This window comes from Ursus americanus, chromosome 10 (assembly GCF_024610735.1).
Source record: "Ursus americanus isolate L20-20 chromosome 10, mUrsAme1.1.p, whole genome shotgun sequence".
In the NCBI taxonomy this organism is placed as follows: Eukaryota; Metazoa; Chordata; class Mammalia; order Carnivora; family Ursidae; genus Ursus; species Ursus americanus.
This window is the reverse complement of record NC_142136.1, coordinates 16,635,993-16,662,326: the sequence shown is the minus strand read 5'-3', so window position 1 is coordinate 16,662,326 and position 26,334 is coordinate 16,635,993. Positions and strand designations below refer to the sequence as shown.

Here is a 26,334-nt window from a genome sequence, read left to right as displayed (position 1 = left end):
TTTTGTGGATCTAATGTATAAACCATATCTACATGTATATGGGTATGTGTACGTGTGTATATCTCTAAAATGTACACACAGTGGTGTGTTCGAGCCAGCTCATCCCGGGCCATAGGGCCAGTTGTTCAATTTTCAGGCATTTGCTAAGGTGATTGACTTCCCATTAGTAGCTTCAAATCAGCCACGAGAGGAGTATTTATACCACAGAAATTGGCAAACACTAAAAATTAGGACCTTATTTCCTCGAAAGCTCATTGTTAAACACATACCAGTCCACCTCCGTACGTGTGTATGTATAATCAATACTCTGTCCAAAAATGAAGAAACCTTCAGAACTATTAAAAATGCATTTGTTTGTGGGTGCCTGGGTGGCTCAATCGGTTAAGCATCCGACTCTTGGTTTCTGCTCAGGTCATGATCTCAGGGTCATGAGATCAAGCCCCGCGTCTGTCTCTGTGCTCAGTGTGGCGTCTGCTTGGGAGTCTCTCTCTCCCTCTCCCGCTCGTGCTTTTTCTCTCTCTCTCTCAAACATATAGATAAATCTTTAAGAAAAAAGTCCATTTGCTTGCAGTGTCTGTTTTCTAATAAGCAGGGGAAAGTAGAACTTAGTTCTGTGGTACTTTTCTCATCAAAGCCCTACTAATGCTTTAAAGATTAATTTTACTTTTTTTTTTTTTAAGATTGTATTTATTTATTCAACAGAGATAGAGACAGCCAGCGAGAGAGGGAACACAAGCAGGGGGAGTGGGAGAGGAAGAAGCAGGCTCATTGCGGAGGAGCCTGATGTGGGGCTCGGTCCCATAATGCCAGGATCACGCCCTGAGCCGAAGGCAGACGTTCAACCGCTGTGCCACCCAGGCGCCCCTAATTTTACTTTTTTTTTAAGTACCAATACCGCATGTATGTATCATTATAGTTTCCTTTTAATTTGTGTGTAATTTCTGGTTATTTTTGAATAGTTTCATACCAGAAGAATCTTCTGCAAGTAATACATTATAGACATACCAATAGCATGATTTACCAAGACTCATGGTGGTAGCTGTTGACCCTAATGAGCAAAAAAGGTCACCTAATTTTGATCCTAGGAATCAGGAAAACTGGAAGTGCTGCTTTGGAATTAAACACGTGCTCTAAAGTCAGAAGGATGAGTAGCATTCTTAGTACTCAGCACCCTCATTTATAAGGAAGAAAAATAGGATAATGCTATTAGGATTTATATGACTTGGTATTTGAATTGCCAGATGCAGCCTAGCCTGGGTTTAAGTGTGCGGAGTGTGAGTATGGAGACTGAGGTCAGTAGGGCGTGCATATCGAGCAACATATAGAGCTCGTGATCTTAATTTTTTCCCTCAACTATTGAAGAAGAGAAGAATAACTGTTATCCAGTCAAATATAGGTAATGTTAGTAACTTGATCGGAATTTAAGGAGAGTAAATGCCAGAGTTAGGGCACTGCTGGTAAATATCATTTATGGAAGGCAGAAGTAATAGACAGTTGTATATAGCCCTGTGGCTCTTGCCATTCTACAAGTACTAAAGTGTGATTTATTATTCTGGACTCTGTCATGTATTACTCAAGAGACACAAAGAGATGTTGACTTAGAAGTCTTGCATAAGAATGAACTGAGACGCTCATGGTTTCTGGATGTGAAAGAGGTTATAAACAGACTATGACACCTATTTTAGCGTATGACTTACTGATCTATGAAGAAAATAACTTGTAAAACCTAAATTAAGCAGAGTAATGATAGTTTACTAATAATGAAAGCCAGCTGTGCTAGTTTCTTTTAATAGCAAAACTGTAGTATTAAAATGTCGAGGTTTATGTGCTGGCCCTTTGGGAATGCAAAGAAGATTCATTTCTTAGGGTTCTGATGAATTCAAATTTGTGATAACTTGTTTCATTCCAGTTTTAAGAATGAAAAATTTTAGGAATGTGGTTTTCTCTGACATGGAGATTTAAGATCGCATTAATTTGGGCTCTTCCAAGAAGAGAGAGAGGTCATTAAAGGCATTGTAGCTTCTACCTCGATCGACCATTTATTTGTAGTTTTCAGTAGACTTTTTCAATAGGAGTTTTTTTTTTTAAGTTTTATTATTTAAGTAATTTCTGCGCCCTACATAGGGCTCAAACTCATGACCCTGAAATCAAGAGTCTCATGCTCTTTCCGCTGAGCCAGCCAGGCTCCCCTCCACAGAATTTTTTATGATAGACTTCAGTTCTTCATAAAGGAATTCATGCCAGTTTTCCTCTTTTATCCTTTTATTCTTTTTTTAAGATTTATTTATTTCTTAGAGTGAGAGAGTGAGCATGAGTGGGGGGAGGGGCAGAGGGAGAGAGAATCTCAAGCCGACTCCCCTCTGAGCACAGAGCCTGAGTCGGGCTTGATCTCAAGACCCTGAGATCAGGACCTGAGTCTACACTAAGAGTTGGACACTCAACTGACTGAGCCACCCAGGCGCCCCTCTATCCTTTCTTACTATGATTGTTTTGAGAAATCTCTTTCTATATTTGAAGATTCATATGAAGTTACAGCTACTCTTTCCTTTTCCCGGTGAGAACCTCTGATTCCTGTACTGCTGCCTTTGATCTTTTAGTTGTGAGTAATCTAATAAAAATGAAAGCACTTTGTGAATTGTGAAGAACAACATGAATGTGTGGTATTATTTTCAATCACTAGACATTTTTTTTCAAAATCTAATTTTAGAATTTTAGGTGGGACTGAAGCATTTTGAACGGTCTTTGGAATTTGAAGAAAGCCAATGTCATTTAAACATTATCCGTTGTTGATTGCCAAATGTGACCTGATCAAATGAACAGATTATTAGATTAACAGATTATCAGACTATACACCTAAATATTCATCAGCTTGTAGGCACAAAGGTTTTTCTACTTGTTTAGGGATGGGATAGAGTTTTTATGTAGCAGATAAAAAAAGAAAAAAACAATAAACGTACTTAGATTAGTAAACATGTCGGCCTTGGGGAAGAGTGTGTTGTTATAGTTTTCTCTGAAGAGATACGTGGTGTTGAGCATGTTTTCGTACTTGTGGATAAGACTGACTGGAATACTGTTTTACTTTATTCACTCAGTTTTTGTAACCTTAGTAACTAGCCCCTTATTTTAGATCGTATCCTTTTTGACTTAAAAATAAATGATCTATATTTGCATAGTTTTCTCAGGGCTCATTTTTAGCGTTTTATGTATCACAAAAGGTGTCTTAAAGTGGGTTATATGCATTTCTATAGAAAAAAGTCATCATGAGAACATTATTGGGAGAATGTATTTGTACATTGTTGCACATCCTTAGAGAGTCCCTTGGACAGTCGGTCCGTGGTTCGCGGAGATGAACCCTCTAATGCCATTTGCCCATGGCTGGTTCTGCCCATATATTTGTTGATGGGTTGATTTGGATCAGAAGCTCTGCCAAGTTCATGGACAGTCTGCAAAGTAGAGCCTTGGATAATCTCCATTTGGAATATTTAAGTCTCAATATCAGGGTCTTCAGTCAGTGAGGAAACTTACAGGACACCAGAAACCACTTCGGTTGCCTGGGGATATGGCAACGAACAGGCAGGCAGGATTCTTGCCTGCAGGGGGTGTAGTGGGAATACGGTGGGTGGGTGCAGCCTTTCCGGTAATATAAAGACCAGTTCTAAGTGAGGGAGCCAGGTAAGCATTTTGGCGATCTTCAGGTCACTACCATTTGCCGCCTCGAGTCCATCTTATTTGGAAGCACATGAATATGGAGTCACTTGGTATGATTGGTTAAGTGAAGCCAGGGGGGGTCTTTTCAAAATGCCACTCCTTTGGTTCAAGTACTAGAGTGTCTTCCTCTGCTTCTAGAAAGAAGGTGCAATTGCTTATCATGGCCCACAGTATCCTCACTGCACACTGACTAGAAGTCAGGCTCCCTCCAGGACCCACCTGCTCTTCTCTGCCTGCCCCCCATTCAACACATGACCCTCCCCACCCCTGTACTGCCTCCTTTAGATTTTAGCTAAACCTCCTGTCCTTGGGAAACCTACCTGGAACTCTTTACCAAGGTTGGAGCCTCTTTCTTCCAACTTGTCTTTCTGGAGAGCACTTTTAACAGTTGTCATTCATCAAACTTAGTTGAAACCAATAAGATGATGATTGTTAAATTTATTAAACATATAGGAAAACTTAATTTTTTATCATTGAAAGAGAGAAATAGTGGGTTGAGGATAGGTTTGGAATTTCATATTTTTCTCTAGAGAAGATGTATTTTGTTAGCAATATTATTTTATAAGTGATTACATGTACTTGATGAGTAATTGGAGGCATGTCACAAATTTGGAAATAATTTCATACATATTGACTTAGGATTCTATCAGTGAAAAAACAATAAAATTAAATTTTGATTTAAAACAGACATAGAAAGCCTATGCTTTTAGAAATGAGTACCCACATGACATTTATTTCTTATTTTATCAGTTGAAAATTTGAGTATTGCTTTCTACTTCTATATTTATCAATGTAACGAATATTTATTGTTGCAAAAATGTCCCACTGACATTTTACAGTCCTAAGGTACCTTCTAAATGAAGAAGTAAATTAAGGCTGTGTAATTCTATTGTCATGTGTTTCCCATTTTAATTTTTCCTCCGTTCCTGCCTTCTTCTGTTTCTTCTTTCTTTTCTGCCTTTTTCTTTAGTCACTGTCTTTTTCAGTTAATTAAGTAGTACAGGAATACAGGTCCACTGTATAGACATAAGTGGTGAACCCGTTCTGACACCACAGGTATGACTGAGTGTTAAATGTCCCCATAGCCACCTGTGAGTGGCAAAAAATTGACTAATTTTTTGACTTTATGATGCTGTGAAAGTGATACGCATTCAGTAGAAGAAACCATATTTGGAATTTCGAGTTTTGCTCTTTTCCTGGGCTAGTGATATGTGGTAGATCCTCTCTTGTGATGCGGGGCATTGGCAGCAAGCCGCAGCTCTTGGTAGCCACACCATCACAAGGGTAAACAACCGATACACTGACAGCCACTCTGCACCTATACAGCCATCCTGTTTTTCACTTTCAGTGCAGTATGCAATGCACCACACAGGAGAGTCAACACTTTATTATAACACAGGCTTTGTGTTAGATGATTTTGCCCAACTCGTTTGCCCAGGCTAATGGCAGTGTTCTGGCACGTGTAAGGTAGGTTAGGCTAACCTGTGATGTTCAGTAGCTTCGGTGCACTAAATGCGTTTTCAAATGATGATATTTTCAGTTTACGATGAGTTTACTGGGATGTAACCCCATCATAAGTCGAGGAATATCTGTATACATGAATTCTTGCATGGAGATCTGAAAATAAATGGCTGTAGATAGACCAACATAAGTAAGCAATATACCCACGGTTAGAATTTTTGAAGAAGACCGAATGAGTGATTTAATATTTACTGTAGTCATTTTTTCCTTGAGCTCCAGCAGAGCTGTGGATCTTATTGTTAATATAGAAGTTAATTTTGCATGGAATATCATATACTCTGGAAAGAAATATGAATGGAAGATCCCTGCCGTTTGGGTATTCTGAATGATCTTTTATTATTAAAATGGGAACTAGTTTGATACTGGTAGACAAACAACTAATTTTCCTTAACCCAACTGTAAAAATTTAGTGACTGTGGCTTTTCAGAATAAAGAACCAGGTCTTGCTGACTACGAGAGAAGACCAGTAATTAACTCTTTTAGTTACATGCACTAAATAGAACTGATAAACAATAAGACATTTCCTCTTAAGTTTTACATGTTCTGGAATCAAGTTTATTTTGTGCCAATGGGATTAGAGTTTTTTTATTGACTATCAAGATAAAGTGTTTTTTTTTTTAACTGATGTTAATGAAACAAAAATAAGTCAGTTCTTTACCTGCTAATAACTCCTCAGATAATAACGAGGTGTGTTGGGTAATATAAACCTAGACCATGTTGGGATATTTTCAAATTTGGAAATGTGACTAGTTTGATGATGTAATAATTATAGTTAAGCTGTAATTTTAATGACAGCTTTGAGAACGTTTAAATTGTCTTTAATACATTTGCCAAATGAATAAGATAAAAAAAAGTTAAAACTGGGTGGGAACTTAATCATGATATATGAATTTATATTACTTCTGAAATTGCCTTTTAAAAATTTGAACAAAAGTCACTTCATTTGCAAAAATAAACTAGTGGGACCACACCAAAATAAAAAGCTTTTGCACAGCCAAGCAAACCACCAACAAAACAAAAAGACAACCTACTGAAGAGGAGATGATATTTGCAAATGACACATCTGATAAGGAGTTCATATTGAAGCTATATAAAGAACTTATGCAACTCAACACTTAAAAACAAACACCCTAATTAAAAAATGGGCAGAGAACCTGAATATACATTTTTCCAAAGGAGACCTACAGATGGCCAATGGACACATGGAAAGATACTCAACATCACTAATCGTGAGAAATGCAAAACAAAACCACAATGAGATATCACCTTACACCTGTCAGAATGGTTAAAATTAAAAAGACAAGAAATAACAGGATGTGAGAAGAAGGAGCACTCATACACCGTTGGTGGGAATGTAAATTGGTAGAGCCACTGTGGAAAACAGTATGGAGTTTACTCAAAAAATTAAAAATAGAAATACCGTATGATCCACTAATTTCACTACTAGGTATTTACTCAAAGAAAATGAACACTAGTATGAAAAGATATAGGCACCCCTATGTTTCTTGTAGCATTATTTTACAGCAGCCAAGATATGGAAGCAACCCAAGTGCCCATCCATAGATGGGCAGGTAAAGGAGACATGGTGTACAGACACAGATACATGCAATGGAATATTAAGGAGCTACAAAAAGGATGATATGCCATTTGTGACAATGTAGATGGACATAGAGGGTATTATGCCAAGTTAAATAAGCCACACTGTGAAGGACAAATATATGGCAGGTGATGGGGGGATAAAAAAATAAAATTTAAAAATAATAAAAAATACCTACTCAGTTCATTTTAGAAACAATCTGTAGAACAAGGAGTTTGAATGATTTTGGGAAGTGAAATTTGAGAGGAAATTGGAGAATGAGGTGATTCGTTGTCTGTGTATGTAGATCTTAGGAAATGTTTGAGTGATGTGATTAGAACGGAGTCGTAGTGTTTAGGAGTTTTTCAAAACACAGATTGTTGAAATACAACATTCCAGGTTGTGAAGATTCTTAAATAATTCATGTGAGGTATCAGAGTGGAGCTTCAACAATGTATTCTAGTCTTATTTGGATATAATGTCTGCGAATGATTCAGTAAATAAGCTTATAAATATTCATCTATTTTATCACTGGCAACAGCTGAGAATCTCTGAACAGTGGCCCGCGCAATCCAGATCTTGGAAGCCTGTGCGTACTCACTGACTTTTCCTCCTTTATTTCCAAGTTAGATATCAGTAGTTCACAAATGTTTGTGTTGACCAGCTGCGGAAACAGAATTGTGCTTTCTTGTATTAGAATTGGAAAAGCTGTTGCCTGGTTATCCATAAAAATGACAGGTGGTAGGCTTTATTCTCCTTTAAAAACTTAGGACAAAGGAAAGACAGGCAAAATGCTTCGCCCCCTTCTCAACACTTCCATGGCCTGAAATACAACATTTAAAGCCAAATGTGAACGAACCATACTCTAAAAAGGCAAACTGTTTCCTGAGGTCTAGGAAAAACCTTTTAGTTCTCTCAGAAATCGAGGGATAAATTTTCCACATTATTTTTCCAAAAATGTAGTCTGAATTACATCCCAGGTAAACCGGATTGCACTTTAAGAGAGAGATGAGAAAAAAAAAAAAAAGTTGAACACATAATCCATTAGTAATATTTCAGATGTAACAACAGACTCATAGAATCCTTTGCTGCTATGCTGAGAGAATTCATTTGCCTAAAAGTTAAAAAAGTATTTTACCCGTCAAAATTTAAGTTTGTCATAGAAATTGTATGTACTTTGGTATCGTGGATTTCTGTACATAATAGTCCTTTTAAGATCAACAACCGACTTCTTTTTTTCAAGGGGAATAGTGAAACTATTCACGCAGCTTCTATGTAAGAAATGTAAAACGTTAAAAGGTAGTTTTAAAACTTATTCATCTCGACATGAATTCATTCGTTCTACCATTATCTACTAAGCATTGCAATATGTCAGTTCCTAAGGTGTTCATTTTGGTGGACGATGTCATGTAAACAAATGAATAATGTGTCAATGTTTTGGGGGATATAGTTAGATTCATTCTGGAAATTATATAAATGATACATTTTTCCCTTTTAGTATCAATATGAAAATAATACTTTTAGTAAACAAAGTGTTGAATGCTATGCTTTAATGAATGGATTCCAAAGGAGGACCAGATTCTTTGCTGCATGGAGATTTTATTCTAAAATATTTACAGTATGTATATTCATTTATTCAACTGTATGTATTGAGTACTTACTAGGTACCAGGCATGTTGCTAAGAGTCTGAAACAAAATGTGATATTCCTGGGGAGGAAGAAACTATTTTCATCTGAAAAAAACTATTACAAATAAAACCTGACTTCAGATATTCAACTTAGTTTATTGGCAGTTTTTTCCTTATGAGTGATCTATGGCTTTGTACCATAAATACAAGTTTTAATGCATAGATGTCTGCAATAAATACAAAAAAAAAATCTACCGTTTTTGAAATTTTCTGGATAAATTTTAATAGAAATGAATGTTAGTAATGCAGCTAATTCTAATTTTGATATAATAATTTTCTGTGTTTTCAGAGTACTTTCACATACTAATATTGTATCACAAATTAGCGCCTTACTTTATAAAAGACTCAGAGAAAAATGCTGTATAGGGAATTAGTAAGGATTTGGGGTTAGACAGTGGGGAAATTTAATCACAAGATTACATATTCACAAACTTGGATTGTCTATTCAAGCCTTCTGAATTTAAGCACTTAATCAGGCAAAATATTGAGGCATATTACACATCCTGCTTCCAAACTGAAAGCCTCTTCTGATTATAGGCTAACCTGGCTGCCAACTCTGACATGTTGCAAACAGATGCAGTAATACATTGAAACTCTTTTCATCTCATTGGGGGAAAGACTGTTTGAAAGTTCTTAATGGTTATTTTTCTAAAAATGGTTCATTTAAGACCTTAATTGGGTACATGAAATGGCTGCTTCTGTCGTTGAGCCTAGTTCATGCACATTTGCGTCATGTACGAAAGGATCCTTTTGTTTTAAACATTACACAGTTTTATGAGGCATAGGAATGAGGAGAGAGTGTCATTCTTTAGAACACCGTGTTTGACTGGAGAGCAGTGGGAAATCCATGGACCTCAAACATGAGACCTGTGGGAGCACAGGATTCGGTTGGTGTCTTAGTTTGCTGGGGCCGCCATAGCACAAGACCACAGACTGGGGGGTGTAAGTAACAGAGATGCATTTTTTCACTGTTCTGGAGGCTAGACTAAGACCAAGGTCCGTGCAGACTCGGCGTCCTCCGAGGCCTCTCTCCTCGGCGTGCGGGTGGCCACCTTCTCCCTGTGTCCTCACATGATCTTCCCTCTGTGTTCCTCCATCCTCGCTGTCTCTCTACGTCCAAATTTTGTCTTATAAGGTTACAGGTCAGATTTGATTAGGACCCATCCTCCTGGCCTTATTTCAACTTAATCACCTCTCTAAAGGCCCTGTCTACAAATACAGTCACATTCTGAGGTACTGGGGCTTAGGGCTTCAACATATAAGTTTTGGGTAGGGGGATATAATTTAGCCCATAATAGCTAGGAAAGTTTTTAAGTACTTTGATTTATTCATTCATTCATTCCACTAGGGTGGAAACACTTACTTTAGCCAAGCAGGAGTCAAGGATCTCCTTGACTGGATCTTGCAGCCCCAGCTGAAGAAAGGTGAGAAAGTCATCAAGATTGTCCCTGCCAGTGTATGTGGGTGGTTCAGTGGGGTAAGCGTCTGCCTTCGGTTCAGGTCATGATCCCAGAGTCCTGGGATCGAGTCCCACATCGGGCTTCTTGCTCAGTGGGGAGTCTGCTTCTCCCTCTGCCCGCTACTCCCCCTGCTTGTGTGCACTCTCTCTCTCTCTGAAAAATAAATAAAAATAAAAAATCTTAAAAAAAAAATGTTGTCCCTGTCCCCAGACTGAACTCTGTGCTTAAGCTTTTAAGTCGTGGGTTATGAACAAGTCAAATACAGTAACTAGTGTCTTTTTTGCCTTTGTAGTAGATCTTTTGGTAAAAGGTCTGAGGTTAGTCAGGGACATACAGCGTTAAAATGTTTGAAACTTTGGTCTTTTCACCAACAGGTTTATTGATCTTCTCACTTTGAGATCTTGAACTCAGCTAGAGAGAGAGGGAGGGAGAAAGAGAGAGGGAGGGAGGGAGAGTGTGTGGGTGGTATGGTGTGTATATGCATGCACATGTGTTGGGGGGAGGTTTTGTAGGGGGTGGAGATGGTTATAGGATGAGATTCCCCTAGAGTGGTTGGAGGAAGTGCATTCCAGCCGGAAACGCCTAGATCTCAGGGCTTCTCTGAAGAGGAGCATATATGGAATGGGAACGGGCAGCTCCTGGAACTCAGGGCTGGAGATTGCTCATGAGGCCACCGTGGGATGGCTTGTTGCCAGTTCTGTGCCTTCTATTTGGATACCTCAGACGTGGGACCAGAGGCCTGGTGAAAGCCTCACTCTCTGGACAGGGATTCTATCATGATGTACAGCCCACTGTCCACTCTGGAACTTCTTATGTCTTTCTTCTTTTCTTTCCAGCTTACCTGTTTCTCTGCTGGCCTCCTAGGCAGCTTGCAAAGAGGAATTTCCATTTTATGTCCCTTTTATATTCTGCCTCATACAAACACTGTCCTTCATTTCAACGTTTTTTAAGGCAATAAAGATGATAATCAATGCTTCCAAAATACTCATAAACCAGAAGTGGAGTCATTACACGGTTCTGTGACTGGAGAGAAGAGTAACCTAGGGAGGGACATTTTTCCTCAAAAATCTCTCCCCATGACATCTCCTGTAGCCCTATCCTAACTCCTAAGTACATAATTTTTTTTGTTAATTATTGGCTTAATTATGATACTCTGTAAAGGTTGCATCATCATTTTACTCTGAGTGAAGGAATTCATAAATAAACTAGCACAATGCAAAGAAAGCCTGGTTTTTACTGCTGGTTTTGCAAGTAATAGCCTGATGACTGTTAGCAAGTCGCTTCATCTCCCTCTGTCTCAGCATCTCATCTAGAAAATGATGAAGATAATATCTGCCAACCTAATTAAGAGTTGTAAGGATCAAGTGAAATAATGTCAAGGAAAGTGCTTTATAAACTGTCAGGCGCTGGACAAATAGAAATGATGAATGCCGGTAAAGAAATGTGAGATTATATTGGAGGCATTAAAGGCTTATAATAAATGCTTTTGCTTCTCAAAAATCTTGTCTGTTCAGACAAAACCAGGGTGTCTTTATTATAACTCAGTTCTTCCAACTTCCGTCTGAGCTTGAACTTGAAATGTTCAGCGATGCCTGGAACTTGAGAGTTTTAGTTGCACTGTGCAAGCATACGTTGACAAAGACTATGGTTACCTTTTTTTTTTTAACGAATTTGTTGGCTGTCTTTCACCTTTTTTTGAAAGAGTAATTGTTCAACTGTATGTGATTTTTTTTTGGGGGGGGCAAATATCTTTCCAGTGTGCTATAAGCTTCCTAAGGGCAGGAATCATATCTCTTTTGTTTCCTGAGTGGTTAGCAAGCTCAGTGCTTACTCAGCTCAATAGAAGCTTGTGGAGTAAATGACCAGGGAATGTTTCTTTAATTTATAGTAAGGGTTTTCATGTTTGTTTTCCTAACATAAAATTAGCCCCTTGATGCTGTGCCCTTCACTTTTTAATCACACTCTTTATTTTGAAAACAAGTTTTTTATTATGTCCCAATGATTTAAATATGTTTTCCTTCAATACTGTCGTTCTGGGATGGAGCATATTGATATTATAGGAACGTTGTTGCCAGTAGTTTGGAAGTACTGCCTTGATTCAGTTTCACTGTGTGAGCCGAATAAGGAAATATATTTTTTAAATGTTTGTTCTATTTTTAATTGTGGTTACAATCACATAACATTAAATTTACCGTCTTAACTATTCTTAAGTGTGGACTTCAGTACTGTTAGTTGTATTGACGTTGCTGTGCCACAGATCTCTAGACCTTTTCCATCTTGCAAAACTCAAATTCTGTGCTTATTCAACACTGGTTTCCCCTCCTTTCTACATTGTTTCTGTGATTTTTGACTATTTTAAATACCTTATAGACAAATATTTTTAAAAGACCTCTACTGGTGCATTCGTTTTTATTTCTACTTTTATTTATGTCTATCAAAGTCATATAGGACCTCTGGGTCATGTAATACTAGGTGATGTTTTCATTCTCATTGATATATGACAAAGCCAGGTATTAATTTTCTTTAATAAGCATCAGAGATTTTATCCTTCTGTGGGAAAACAAGAAAATAATGAGAGAGTGAATAAAGACATTTTCTATAATATGTAAGGCTGTAGGTGCTTTTCTAAATCAGAATAGATTTAGGTAAGGAAGGAAGAAATATGATCTATCTTTAAAAACTGCCTATTATTCAAGACTCGTTTTGATTTGAAAACTCTTTTCTAAGCTAATTGAGACCGTGCTTTCACTTTTGCGGGGCAGAATGGTCTAGCTAGAGCAGTGGTTCTGAAACCTGTATTGGAATCACCTGGAGAGCTTCTTCATGCAGGTTGCTGGTCCACCCCCCCATCCCCCCCAGAGATGCTAATTCATTAGGTTTGGGGAGAAACCTGACGATTTTCATTTTTAACAAGTTCCAATGTGATGTTGAGCTCTGGGCCTGGGGAATCACACTTTGGGAAACTTTGGTCTAGAGCAGCAGTTTCCAGCACATTCTTTCAAGGAGTAAGAGGTGTTTTATAAAGACTTGTCCAGTCAGTTTGCAAATGCTGTCCTATAATCACCCCCTCAGGATTCATAGTGACCGTTGGGATATGAAAGACTCCTTGAGATCCTTCCTTAAGATGGCCTCTTTAACGTCACTTCCAGTATTTCCTAAATTTTCTTGATTGCAGAAACAGCTTTACTTATCTTTTGAGGGACACTCATGTTCTATTGTGCATAATTTGAAAAGTACTCTTTGAGATAAAGAATTAGGAAAGTGTAAGGTTTTCAATGTCTTGGCTGAAAGTACAGGGTTATAAAATTCATGTTGAGGCAGGGACAATGGGTGGCTTATCTCGCTTTCTTATCTTTAAAATCAGTACATTATAGTTCCATTTCCTAATGTGGAGAGGAATATAAAGGACCTAAAGTACTTGAAGTTTCTTCTGAGATAGAAAATAAATGAAATAAAAATTGTACTAACTTATTAATTCTAGTGTTCGTTTTGAGGTTGGTAACTGAAAAGTTCTATCATGTTGTCTTAAATGGACTGTTTGGTTTTTCAGTTATGCTTTATGTAAGTTTCACAGTAAGCGCACAAATTGGTTAAATGTGCAAATATTGTGGCAAATGCCTACACCGAAGCAAACGTGGAGGGGTATGACGATACCTGCCTGAGTCCAAAATGCACCAAGTGGCCTCCTTTGAGAGTAGTGCCAAGTCAGTGATTAAAAGCAGCCATGGTTATCCTGTGGTTCACCTGAACGCATTTTTCCACCCTTGTGTTTGAGGTGAGATTTCTGCACATGGTTATCATCCTCCAGAGTCCCAAGTGGAAGGCTCAGAACAAAATTTTCTCTCTAGGAAGTGCCAAGAAAGTGTCCTATCTCCTGTTCCTGATGCCAAGAACAGGCATACACCTATGTTAATTCCCTGAGCAAACTTAGCTTTACACACATGCCTTCTTTGTATGCGTATGGTTATCTCCTCCTTTCTGTAGATTTTTTACCCACGTTTTTTTATCTAGAGCCAAATAATGTAGCTGGCCAACAGGGCTCTGAGTTTCTACAAAGACATAAAATAAAGTGAAGAAAGTTGAAACCTAACATTGCACAGTGTATCTTCCTTCCCTTTACTTTTTTTGGAGTTTTTACATTGGACATAGATATATTGCTTTTGAGTATGATGTTCGTGTCTATGTATATGGTTAACAGAAACTAAATATATACTGAAATGTGGTGTTTTCATATTGTGATGGATGCGTAACATGGCATGTGGCCCTGTCACGACCTCAAACCAGGTGGGCCCTCTAAGGAAATGCAAACGGTACTTTACAAACGTGGCTGTGCACATTCTCTAAGGCAGATGTTATTACCTTCAATTTAAAATGTAAGGCTATCCAGAAATGCTGCATAATTGGTCCAATGTCATGAGGCTGTAAGGGGTGACGACAGTATTTGAACCAGGATTTGCCTCCATAATCTACCCCATCCCATTGCCTCTTACTATGTGGAAAGGACAGAATACCAAGGCCTAGAATGATGCTTATTTGAAGAACAGATTGAAGTTTTGAAAGCAGAATAATGCTTCTCTGTAATTGAAAGGAATTATTAAAATGTGTAAGAAATAAGCCAAAACAATTTGTTGTAATACCTTGGTGTTAATTTCAACATACTAACTACTGAGGTTAGTTTTTCAAGAACGAACTTTAAATGAAAAAAAAAAAAACTATAATATGCAGCTATTTTGAAACCACTGATTTAGAAAAATTTGATACTCAGTATATGGATCCCCCCCCCAAAAAAAAGACAAACCTTGAATTGTATTTACTCTGTATTTATTTCCTGATGCTAATGCTGTTAGGATATCCCTCACTTTCATAAGGACTCGCCAACTGCTTGCCAAAAGTTCATGCTATTAGGAATCGACTGTGTTCACGTGTTCACAAATGGTCGTCTAATTTTTCATTTTCCTGTGGGCATCTTATAAAGGCATTCTTAGCCCCTAGTACATTGCTTATACGTGAACTTTGAAGTGTTAGCTGATGGTAGAAATAGTGTTTGAAAAATGGGGACTTATCAAATGGTAGATTATGTTTCAAACAATGAAATAAGAGCTTATTTCCAATGTAAATTTCAGGTAATTTAAAAGGAAGCAACCTTAATCTTTCTGAAGAAATGCTAAGAAATCTGGTAACTCTTGGTGACTGATGTGATTGATTCTCTAAGTGGTTAGGTCACTAAATTCATCCACTCGTATACTGACTTGCCCATATAGTTACGTACGTTCAGTCCTTTCCTTTGAGAGTATTCCTTGATTGCTGTTTTCTTCTCCCTACCACAAGAAGGGGAAGGATCAGATGCCAGTTTTAGGGGGGTCCCCAAGTGGTTTCTCAGTCACTGCTCTCCAAGCTGGCTCCTGTTGGCTGGTCCAAATATGTGTTGTAGTTACTCCAGGGACTATACTGGGTGATGTCATGGGGGTGCTGTCCTTGTGACCCAAAGAGCAGGTGCATCTGTGCCCCTGTCCTGGCCTCATTCTGTCCCACACCTTCTCACACCCTGTTGCTTCTCCTGTTCTGCATGACTACTGTTCTATTCCTTCTCTCAAATTTATTGTTTTATTTGAAAGTGCAGCTGATCAGTGACTTTCATCTGGTGATTCTTCTTCAAGCCTTCGGTTAGTCCACACTAGCAGATGAGCTCTATTGCTCATGACGGTGGGACTGATTCTGAATTGCCTGTGTGGGTTTCTTCCCACGGCCTCGAACAGGTAACCACAGTGTGGGCTTTAAAGAGTCCATGGTTTCTCACGGGCAGTGCCTGGAATGGGAAGATGGGAAGATGAGGAATGTAAGGCCAATATAGCATCTCATTTTGTTTTAAAGGTTTTATTTATTTTAGAGAGAAAGAGAGAGAGCATGCACAAGTGTTGGGGGGGAGGGGCAGAGAGAGAGGGAGAGAGAGAATCTTAAGCAGACTCCACGCTAAGTGCAGAGCTGGAAATGGAGCTCAGTCCCACGACCCTGAGATCATGATGTGAGCAGAAACCAAGAGTTGGATGCTCAGTGGACTGAGGCACTCAGGCACCCCTCGCCTCTCATTTTTATACTTTTGTGTTACTAATGTGGCCACCTGAGTGAAATAGAATTAATAATAAGTGATAGTATTTACTACTAAGTTTTTTTGGCATTGAGCATTTACTGGGAACTGTTTAAACCCTCTGAAAGTGAACATTTACTGTGTTATTTAGTGGTTTCAATGTACAATAAAATGAAGAAACATTTTTACATTGTTTTTCATAGGACAGTCCTAATTCTGAATTTTTTTTTTGAAGAAGATAGTGAAAGAAACAAAAATACTTCCTTAGAATAGAGCCATCCCTTTCCCTTGAGCTGGCGAGACAAACTCATGAACTTTTTATGAAAATCATTCTCAGCACGGGTAAAGGTTCTTAACTCAGGGCAATCTATCAGCACCATTTGGGGAAATTTTTCCAACTAAACATATTCATTGTCTATTTCCAGATTCTGATATCCTTCTGAGACTGTCAAAATCTGTGGAGAAGAGGGCCAGTATGTGTTGTGTGAAAAACCCTCTGGTGGTTCTGATTCTCCCACCCTCTCATCTCAGCTGACCTAACCAGTGCGTTTGGGTGAAAAAAAGGGTTTTCTGTCAGTTTTCTCTCAGGACTCTCTTCTTAAACATATGGGGAACAAACCAACTAGGGAGATTAATTTTGGTTAAACAGAAGGAATATTTTTAATTATTTTATAATTTGAGGGGGGAGAGAGAGAGAGAGGACACTCCCTGTGTGGAGCCTGACATGGGGCTCCATCTCACGACCCTGAGATCACAACCTGACCCGAAATCAAGAGTCGGATGCTTAACCAACTGAGACACCCAGGCACCCCAGGAATATTTTGTAATTTTAAGTTACAGTGTCGTTTAAAGAGTGAGATATTTACCCAGTTAGAAAAATCTCTTGCTACCATCTCCATTTCTCTTTCCATGGAGATAATCACTTTAAACTTTTTTAGGTAATTTTTTGGGTACTCAACTTTTAAATTTCAGACATTTTGAATTGATTATCCACTATGGTGGAGGAGGTTTTAGTCCTGTGTATGTTTTCCAACCTTATTTATCTCTAATCAGCTCCAAACTAGGAATTATTTTATTATTATTATTATTATTATTATTATTATTATTATTATTTTGTGATAGGAAAATACTAGAACAGAGGGGAAGGAGAGATTTTGAGGTTGAAGGAGACCAAATGTTCGGAAAGGCATACTGGATGGCCTCAATTTTCTCCAGAAAATAAGGGATGAGTTAATCTTCCAGAATTGAGTTGCTATCAGCTGCTATCAGTAATTCATTAGGAAGTTAGATAAGTGTAAGCATTTCTGCAGACTAGTGGAGAATGATCAACTGATATGAATTGCTATGAGAAGTGGTCTCACCAAATGCAATGGGTTTGTTGACAATGGTGGAATTTTAATTTTCATTATTTGCAAAGAGCAAAAGAAAACAGTAAAAAGCTGGAAGGGAGAGATAACTTAGTGAATGTGAGAAGTGGCATGTGTGGTCTTTGTTCAGTTACATGTGCTAATGGAATAGAGGTCCATACGGTGGATAAGTCCAAACTGCAGGTAATACAAACTTTAAAACATGAAAACCTTTATGTATGTCTTATTTATGTGGATAAATAGGGGCGTTGTCATTACATTCATTCACTTCCTGATATTTTTCTTTGATTTGATGAATATTTAATCAGTATTCCTAAAACCCAGAAGCACATTAGAGGAAGTACATAGCTCAGCCAGTAGGTTGCCCAAAGCCTACCCACGATTTCAAATTTCTTTTGAAGGACTCACAAATTAGATAATCTAAGACATGGACGATCAGGAACTGACAACTGTGTCAATAGTGTCCCTGTTCTCTGAGGGCAACACTGTTTTGCATCGAACGTTGTTAGTTTTCTAGCTTTGTTTGTACATTTGTAATAATGAAGTGTAGCTTTTTGCAGACGGTAAATTAAAACCTATAGTTTCGTGCTTCTTTTAAGCGAGTGAGTCTGATTTTATTTTTCAAAGGGTGCACTTGGGCAGCGGAAGAAAATAGCAGGGCCACTGAGTCGAAGTCCCAGAAGTGAGTCCCTCAGGGCACAGCCGCAGTGCAGTTAGCAATAATTTTAATTGGACACCCAAACTAAGCCAACCTCAAATCATGTGTGTGTCTTACAAATAGGGTTTATTATGTCTTTTAAGTCCTTTTAGAGGCTTATGAAGATTTATACCAGTAGTTAGCTGCTTTGTCTGAGCTACAGAGAATATCTAATAGTTTTTATCAGGATTAATGAGCAGCAGTGTCTCAACAAATGAAATTCTTGAGTATGTACATTGTAGTGTTTGACATTCTCTTTCTTCACTGTATTCATGTTAGTAATAGGAGACACTTTTTGATATGTGCCCTCGTAGTTCATACATTTTTCAGATTTCCGTGAAACCGTTATATTATGCATTTGTGTAATTAACACTTTTCTAACCTCAAATTTGTCCGAGAATCATCCAGTAAATACATATATCTTACAACTCTTGTAGCATACAACATTATAAAGATATTCGCTCCATTTCAGTCAACAAATACTTAGGGCCTACTATGTGCGAAGTGGTGGGCATAAAATACTGAACAAATCACCTAGGGGAGTTTATGGATTAGAGAAATAAAATAAAAATGAAATTAATGTACAAGCCTGAACTGCAACAGTGAAGTAGGGGATAGTGGGGGTCTTTATCAGGGGATACTATCATTTGGAAAGTGAGGAGAGGCCTTCTTCGGAAATAATGTCAGAGCTGAGCTGAAGGTTCAAGTAAGATTTGACTAAGTAGGGATGGAGGAGGAGGGAACTTTCTGGTAGGAGGGAATAGCAGCTGTAGAGGTTCAGAGTCAGAGGGGGTAGTGGCCTCTTTAAGGAAATGAATGGAAGCCCTGGGGATTGGAGCACAGAGACGGTCAGGGAGAGGGTTAAGGGCCCTAGTTTAGGTGAGCTGTTTTAAAGATTTTGGTCTTTAGCCTTGGAGTAAGATGTGCTTATTGTAAGGAATTTCGACACTATTGCAGTCTACAGAGAGGAGAATTAAGATCACTGATGATCCTATGAACCACAGCCTCTTCATTTTAATATTTTGATTTTTTTAAAAATTGAAATTTTATTCATCAATGATACTTCAGCTAAGCTGGCAAAAATGAAAAGTTACTGAATTGAAAAAAGATTAATACATTTCAGTTATCTATAGATAAAAATAAATGTTTCAGGGCACAAACTTGTAATGAGTAGTAAAAAGCAATGGAGATTTAATGCACAGTATAATGAAATAGATAATAATATTGTACTGTAATGATGTAATGTGATCAGTTTGCTTCAAGGACAATCCTACAATATATGAATGTATCAAAGTAACATACTATACACCTTAAATTTACAAAATGTAGCATGTCGAATTTATCAAATAAAAAACATAAATGTATGAATATATACTCTTTTCTTGAACAGGGTAAAGGAGTTATGATCCTTACTACCATGCTATATTACTAATATTTGGATTAGCAAATAATTTCATAAGCTGAGCAATGATATTTTGCACACTGTTGTCCTAGTTTGGCAATTGAGACTGTAAATCAGGGTTCTGTTTATATCTTTAACATACTTTACCCTGTTGTCAGAGATCAATTTGTATGATTTGTTTTCTTGCTTGAAATGGACTTTATTTTCTATAGGATGTGTGTGTATGTATATATATGTGTGTGCGTGTGGGTGTGTATGTGTGCGTGTGCGTGTGTGTGTGTGTGTGTGTGTGTGTTTGGTGGTAGATGGAGAGAAGTCACAATAATGATATCTCTTAAAACCCTTAAAAAGTTGGCAAAGCTCGTGATGGGTCTTTCTAGGTCATGTCAAAAAGTGTGAAAATTACTGGGGACAAAATTGCTGACCCCGAGGGCATTTTTTTAAATTGTTGAAGGACAGACATTTCTTCTTGTTTAGTGATTGTCAATATAAAGGTATACTACCAAAATTCAACCTGCTTGAGAAATACAGATGAAAACGTTTCAGAGACGACAGGTGTATATGAAAGTGCCAGAAATTGCTACCCTGGGAAGAGAAACGTGTGCATGGACCACGGACTGGGGAAGTGTTTCCAGAGTTCTGCCATGCCTGCAGTTAGGTATGACCCTAAAAGAGGAGGAACAAAGGGCTATGTGGAATCTGTGATTTCACAGAGAGGCAGTCCCAACATAATCTGAGGAAGAACAAAGCTCAGAGTATTGAGACGTCGAGGGCCTAGTTTTCAGAGGCTTTTTCATGACTCAGGGTGTCTCATGCAAATAATTTTTTTCCCTTCTAAATTGAAGAAGGTTGTATCCATCCATGATTTAAATCCCCTATACAGTGTGTGTCTCAGTAATTCTTATACTATTAAATATTTTTTTGGCATTCTGTGCAGCTTATTAGACTGTTCCAACTGTGGATACACCAGAGGGAAGGAATATGGGTAAGATCAGGAATTTAACGCCCTGAGGGAATAGTGTAAGGAGAAGGCTTTCCTCCTCTGCCTTCTGAGCACTTGGGCAGTGGCACAGAAAGCCAGGTTTCTCTTTCCCTCTCTCCTTCACTTCCTTCTCTCCTTGCCTTCTTCCTGGTGCTCCTAGTGTTTAGCGATATCCTATAAAAGAGCCTAGTGAGAAATCGAGTTACAACTTCATAATAATGTATAGATAATTAAAAGTCATCCTGAGAACGTAAAAGAAATCCTTAAGACTATTTTGGCCCAAAGTGAGCCAGTGACAAGAAGGCAAAGGCGGAGGTGGTTCAGGAGGGAGGCTGACCCTCCCGCGAAGCCTCCTGCCTTGAGTCTGTCCTCCCCCAAGTAGCTGGGCAGCAGCTCTCCCAGCTCTTTGCTTATTTTTAACAAAGCCAGTGTGTGAGGAGAGCGCTGGGATTCATCTGTTACTGAGCCTGCCTTCTTTTCATTTTGAAGGACATTGTCATCACTTCAACATATTCAAAAGATATGGGAGAGGAGATGTGGAATTGAGTAATAATTAGGAATGTGGCACATGTCGTATTTATAAAACACATCGAACTATCTTTCAGATATTAGGAGGTGTAATCAAGTCTGCAACACATTTTGCTAATGATATTTCCTGTAACTTTTACCCACATGGATTGCAGGGGAAATGATATCCATATGTTCCATTCATTTGCACAGTTCATTAAAGGGCACATGTAAAGGGCTATTTGTAATCTTTTAAAAGTTTCTTCTTCCTGAAAAATCATTCAATTTTAAGGAAATCGTGTTTTCTTTAGTTTTCTTATAATTTGAATTTTGTACAAATACTCCTGTAGGAAAAACAGTCTGTGATGACAAATGAATGTCATCATCAAGATTTGCTTTTAAGCAATCTCTTGATTTTATTGCATTTTATTAAACTGTCATTAAGCTTCATCAATTTTGATTTTGAGTAAAATTTACAAAAATGTCCCTCTTAATAAAACGTATCTGCAAATTATCTAGAGTAAGCTGTTTGGTTTCTGAGGTCTTCATATTGCAATACTCTGACACTACAAAGTAGGACTCCTAAAATTGAAATAATTACAAAGGATAATTAGCAGAAACATATCCAAAATAAGACAGTCACAACCGTTTGGGCTCGATCATACCAAAAAATGTCGAGCAAGAAAAACACTTTGGAAATCTGCGTGCTCTGTGTTAATTTCAAGTGTGGATATTTTTAAGCCTGAAGTAATGTGATCAAATAAAATATCATCAGTGTATCAACTGTAATTTAACACATCTGTCCAGAAGAGTAGTGAATAATGAATTACACTAATCAATCCAGATAAAAGAGATTTAATTAACATTAACATCTCCTCTAAATCTTTAAAAACTTTCTTTTTTGTTTTGTTAATCAGGGGGTTCTAATCTAGGGATTCTGTGAAGATGATGAAAGAACATTTTTGAGATAGATTTTTATTAAAAGCATTTGAGATATTTAGTTTGTGGATAACAAGAAATATTTCTCAGATTTTCCTAAAAAGGTGCTTTATGAAATTAAATAAGGCTAGCCAGTATTCACACTCTAGTATTGCATTTACTTTTAAACGACTCTTTAATGAAAACCTCTGGGTATCACACAGTTGTTTTATATGGAAGAAAGATGCTTTGCTCAGTTTGAATCAGTGTGTATATGAACATTTGACAGCGTCTGTGTGACCAGGGCTTGATCTCCAGTTTTCAGGAGGGCGCTTTGCAGGCATAGGAAGCTGAGCTCTAAACGCTCAGCCCACTAAGGCGATTGACGCTACTGCAGGTGATTCCCACAGAGTGACTCGGCCATCTGATGAGGAGATGTAAATCCTCCAATAACCCCGTGTAAGGCCATCCATGACCCCAGGCCAGCTTCTCTTTGAATAAGCACCAGAAGAATTATGATGAGGACCCTGAGATAAGAACCTGAACATGGCCCTTTGACTATTTGGAATTCCTCGTTTTGGTCCAAAGTGGGAGACAAAGAAGAGACCAAGGTCAAGAGTGATAATCTCCATAGATAGTGATGTTATTATATCGACTTTGGTAACTGGATTTATTAGTACCGTGTTGAAACCCTAGGAGAGACCACTAGCTTTATTAATGCTTCAGGGCACAACATCTTTAATGCAGAACAGCAGGAGACAGGGGGTGACCCCCAGCCTGGGTGTCAGAATGCCTGGATCCCCCTCCATCCTCAGTCATTCAGTGTTATCTGAGCTTCGGGTATTCTCAGTTGTAAAATGCAGACAGTAATACCTGCCCTGAGACTCGAACACTGTTCCAGAATATGAGACTGTATTGAAAGCTACGATGAAAATATAAGAATGATGTCATTAAGCTGATTACCTAAAAGTAATCTGTATACTGAAGGGCAACCAAAGGGTGAAGCAGATGTATTTAAAAGTACTATTGGGAAAGGTTATGATCCCCCCCCCTTTTTTTTTTGAAATAAAAATGCTGTGCTGAACGATCTATGTGTAGCACATACATATTGATATGCCCTGAATTACTAACATAACTGTATCCATATCTTCATATCCACGTATAAACTAAGATATATGTGTATGGAAGACTATACTCTGTGTTGATAAAATTCAGCTTTTCAATTTAGATGATCAAATCCTACAAATAGAGTCCAGGCAGATTTTGTTTGGTATTTTTGAGCCATTTCAAATTTATGTGAATTCTAACCTATATAAAAGGATTTGTTTATGTGTACAGCTTTCATTGCTTTCAGGATCAAAAGGTGAGCAGCACAGTCTGAAAATAAATATTGAAGTTTCTTTTACGTTTTCTGAATTCATCGCTCCCGTTGGCTGTGGAAGGCTGATATTTCATGGGGGAAAAAAATAGCCCCTCATTTGGAAGATATTGTTTTGTGTCACTCAGACTCACAAGGTAAAGAGACATTTTCTATTGGTACTAGCATCCCTTGAACATGTACTTAGCAAGAAGCTGAATATGGCAGAAATTCTTTAGTTGGTACATGGGATTACTCATTTTTGTTTCATAGTGTTTGGTCTGGGCTCTAAATGAAGCAGGGAAGTTAATGTAACGAGACTCTTGGTAATCATGCAGAACGATTTGCTGACTTGATAAGGTCCAGGTGCAAATTTGTCAAGTCATTTAAATGCTCACCCCAATAAGGAGAGTTTCTATGTGACTTATTTTAAACCGTGAAAACAAAAATGCAGGCCATAGCTGCTGGCTTGGCATCAAATAAAAATAACACAGATGAACAAGAGAATAGAGATACGACCGTGTACCCTGGGCACATACATTAAGGACTATTTCCACGATCTTTCCAGGGTTTCAGTAATAATATGCACTATGCAACCATTAAGCAGAACATTCCTATTTTTCTTTTTAACAGTGAGGGGGAAAAGGAGACAATAAAATGAGTAAATTGGTTCATTTTATAGTAATCAAACAATTTGATTGAAATCCCAGTGATATTATCTCTGTAGTTACTCAGGAAATTGTATAGGAATAATGATCTTTGATGTGTCTGATTTCCAAAGCATCACAGATTGGTGGAACCCTCTTCCCCTCCCCATCACTGGAAGTATCATCACCCAGTCTGACTAAATGCATTTCACACCAGATTTCTGTGCATAGACAGACTACCCACTGCTGTGAAAATTTGTATAACTTTGGTGAGTCATTTGTTCCAACCTTTGACAGAAATAAAACTTCTGGGAACCACACTGATCTCATAACTTTATCCCCATACAGGATATGGTCTTAGATTTATAACTTAGCTGTGAAAAATCAGCTTACTTAGGTAAATAAAATGTCTTTAAGAAAACATGTGAAAGCTTGCATAAAAGTCGTCTTTATTTTAAAAAGCGTACTCTGTGTTATGGTCAGAGACTAATTAATGTCTCACTATGGTGATTTTAGAATTCTTTGTGCATATATTTTGTGACCTAAAATACGAATTGTGGCTGACCACTTGGGTAAAGAAACCAATCAAAGCATTGTCCATTGAGAAAATTAACTGGGAATCACTATTTAAAATTAGACACTTGCCTGGCGGATGAATATGAATGCTGACATTGTGTTGTGTTGATATGGGTTGAAGCCAGTTAGGTCAACATTTTGGAACACAGGGTTATAAACTCTTACTGTCAAGAGTTTGGTGATTTCTGTCCTGTCCATTTCTTCCTTGCCAGACCTCTGCTTTGGAAATCTGACCTGTGAGGTTATTTGTGCCTTAGTGCTGGCAATATGAGCCAAGCGACATCCCATCAACTGTTTTTAAAGACTGTTGTTGTCTCTTGATTTCAACCTTGTTTTCTATATTTAACTATGATTAGACAGTGGCTGTTTTGTCTGGCTTTAGCCCTAGAACCATGTATACTCTTACTCAGTGGGTTTCTGAACAAAATGTAATAAGCCAAAACTGGGGACTTCACAATTTTTAGTCTACAGTTCACCTTTTTGCTATATACTTCTGATTCTTGGAACCTTAGAGCAATTTCTTTATTTTATTATCATAGTTTAAGTGTCTTTTTTTCCTCCAGCCAGTAGTCTTTCTCATTAGGCCACAGCAAATTACACTACCCTCTGCTGGACATTTAAAACCCACTTGCATTTTATCAGGTCCGTCCACCTGCCATTTCATCTTTGGAATATTAATCCCTATAGCAATAAATATTAAGAATGAACTAATTTTCTGGAACTTGCCAGTCAAGGTAACATGAGTATGAACGGGCACGTCAGCATATGGTGATGGGAAACCACATCGTGGGGGGTGGTAGTTCCCACCCAGAGAGATTTCATCTTGTAAAAGCCATCATTTGTTTCAGCTTATCTCTTACCCAACAGGTGTTAGTTCCAAAAGCGTAGCTAGTGGAAACAAAAGACAATTGTAAAAATGTTCGATGCGCTACAAAAATTTAAAAGTTAAAATGCTGCAAATACTAAACACTGTAGTATACCTTTATTAGTTCAGTTTTGGAATTCTAATCCTTCCAAGATGATTGAGAATATTTAGTGGTGATCGAGGACCTGAAAACCAACTTCACCATTGATAAGGCGTTTGTCGCAAAGTTGCCATAGCTAACCAAATGCTTTATCATATTTCAGAATGCTGTTGTTTGTTTGTTTTGTGAGGAGGATGAAAATTGAGGTGTCCCATACCGTTAACATGCAGAAAATTACATGATACCCTCAAGCAGATGTGAAACTTCTGTCTCATGTGACTACGTCCATGAAGGTGAATGATTTGACGTCCTACTAAAGTGGCAACTCATCTTCTATGGAAAGTCTCACCCAGAGAGAGATTCTTTTTGAGAGTTGAGAGGGAGTCCAGAATTTTAAGAAAAGGAATAGTTTTTTTTTTTGTTTTTTTTTTTTTTAAAGTAGGCTCCACGGTGAGCCTCACGACCCTGAGATCAAGACCTGAGCTGAGATCAAGAGTCAGATGCTTAACCGACTGAGCCACTCCGGTGCCCCGGGAATAGCATTTTTAAAAGAGATAAAAAGATGCAGCTCAGTAACATCTCAGAGTATGTAAAACAACCCCAACAATGAAATTTTTACAATAATATGATATTCTCGTAAATATGCTCACTAATATTCAAAGAATGTATTTCCAAGACGTGCTAGGTATTGCCTGTGTCTATATTTATGTCAAGCAGAATAAATATATATGGGATAAATCATAAGTAATTTATACAGAGTGTCCAATGTGTCCGTAATGGAAGTGAATCCCTCCCCTCCTTTTTGCAGTTAATTTGCCCTAAATGATTAAAATGCACAGTTAGTTGAAATGTGTCATTACCATGATTCTTTCCCTTTA

The 26,334-nt window shown here is 37.9% G+C and overlaps 1 protein-coding gene across 1 annotated transcript in view; it reads left to right on the top strand.

Moving 5' to 3' along the window:
• Nucleotides 1-26,334, top strand: part of GPC6 (glypican 6) — a 1,044,505-nt gene that overhangs the window by 25,302 nt on the left and 992,869 nt on the right. The window lies entirely within an intron of this gene.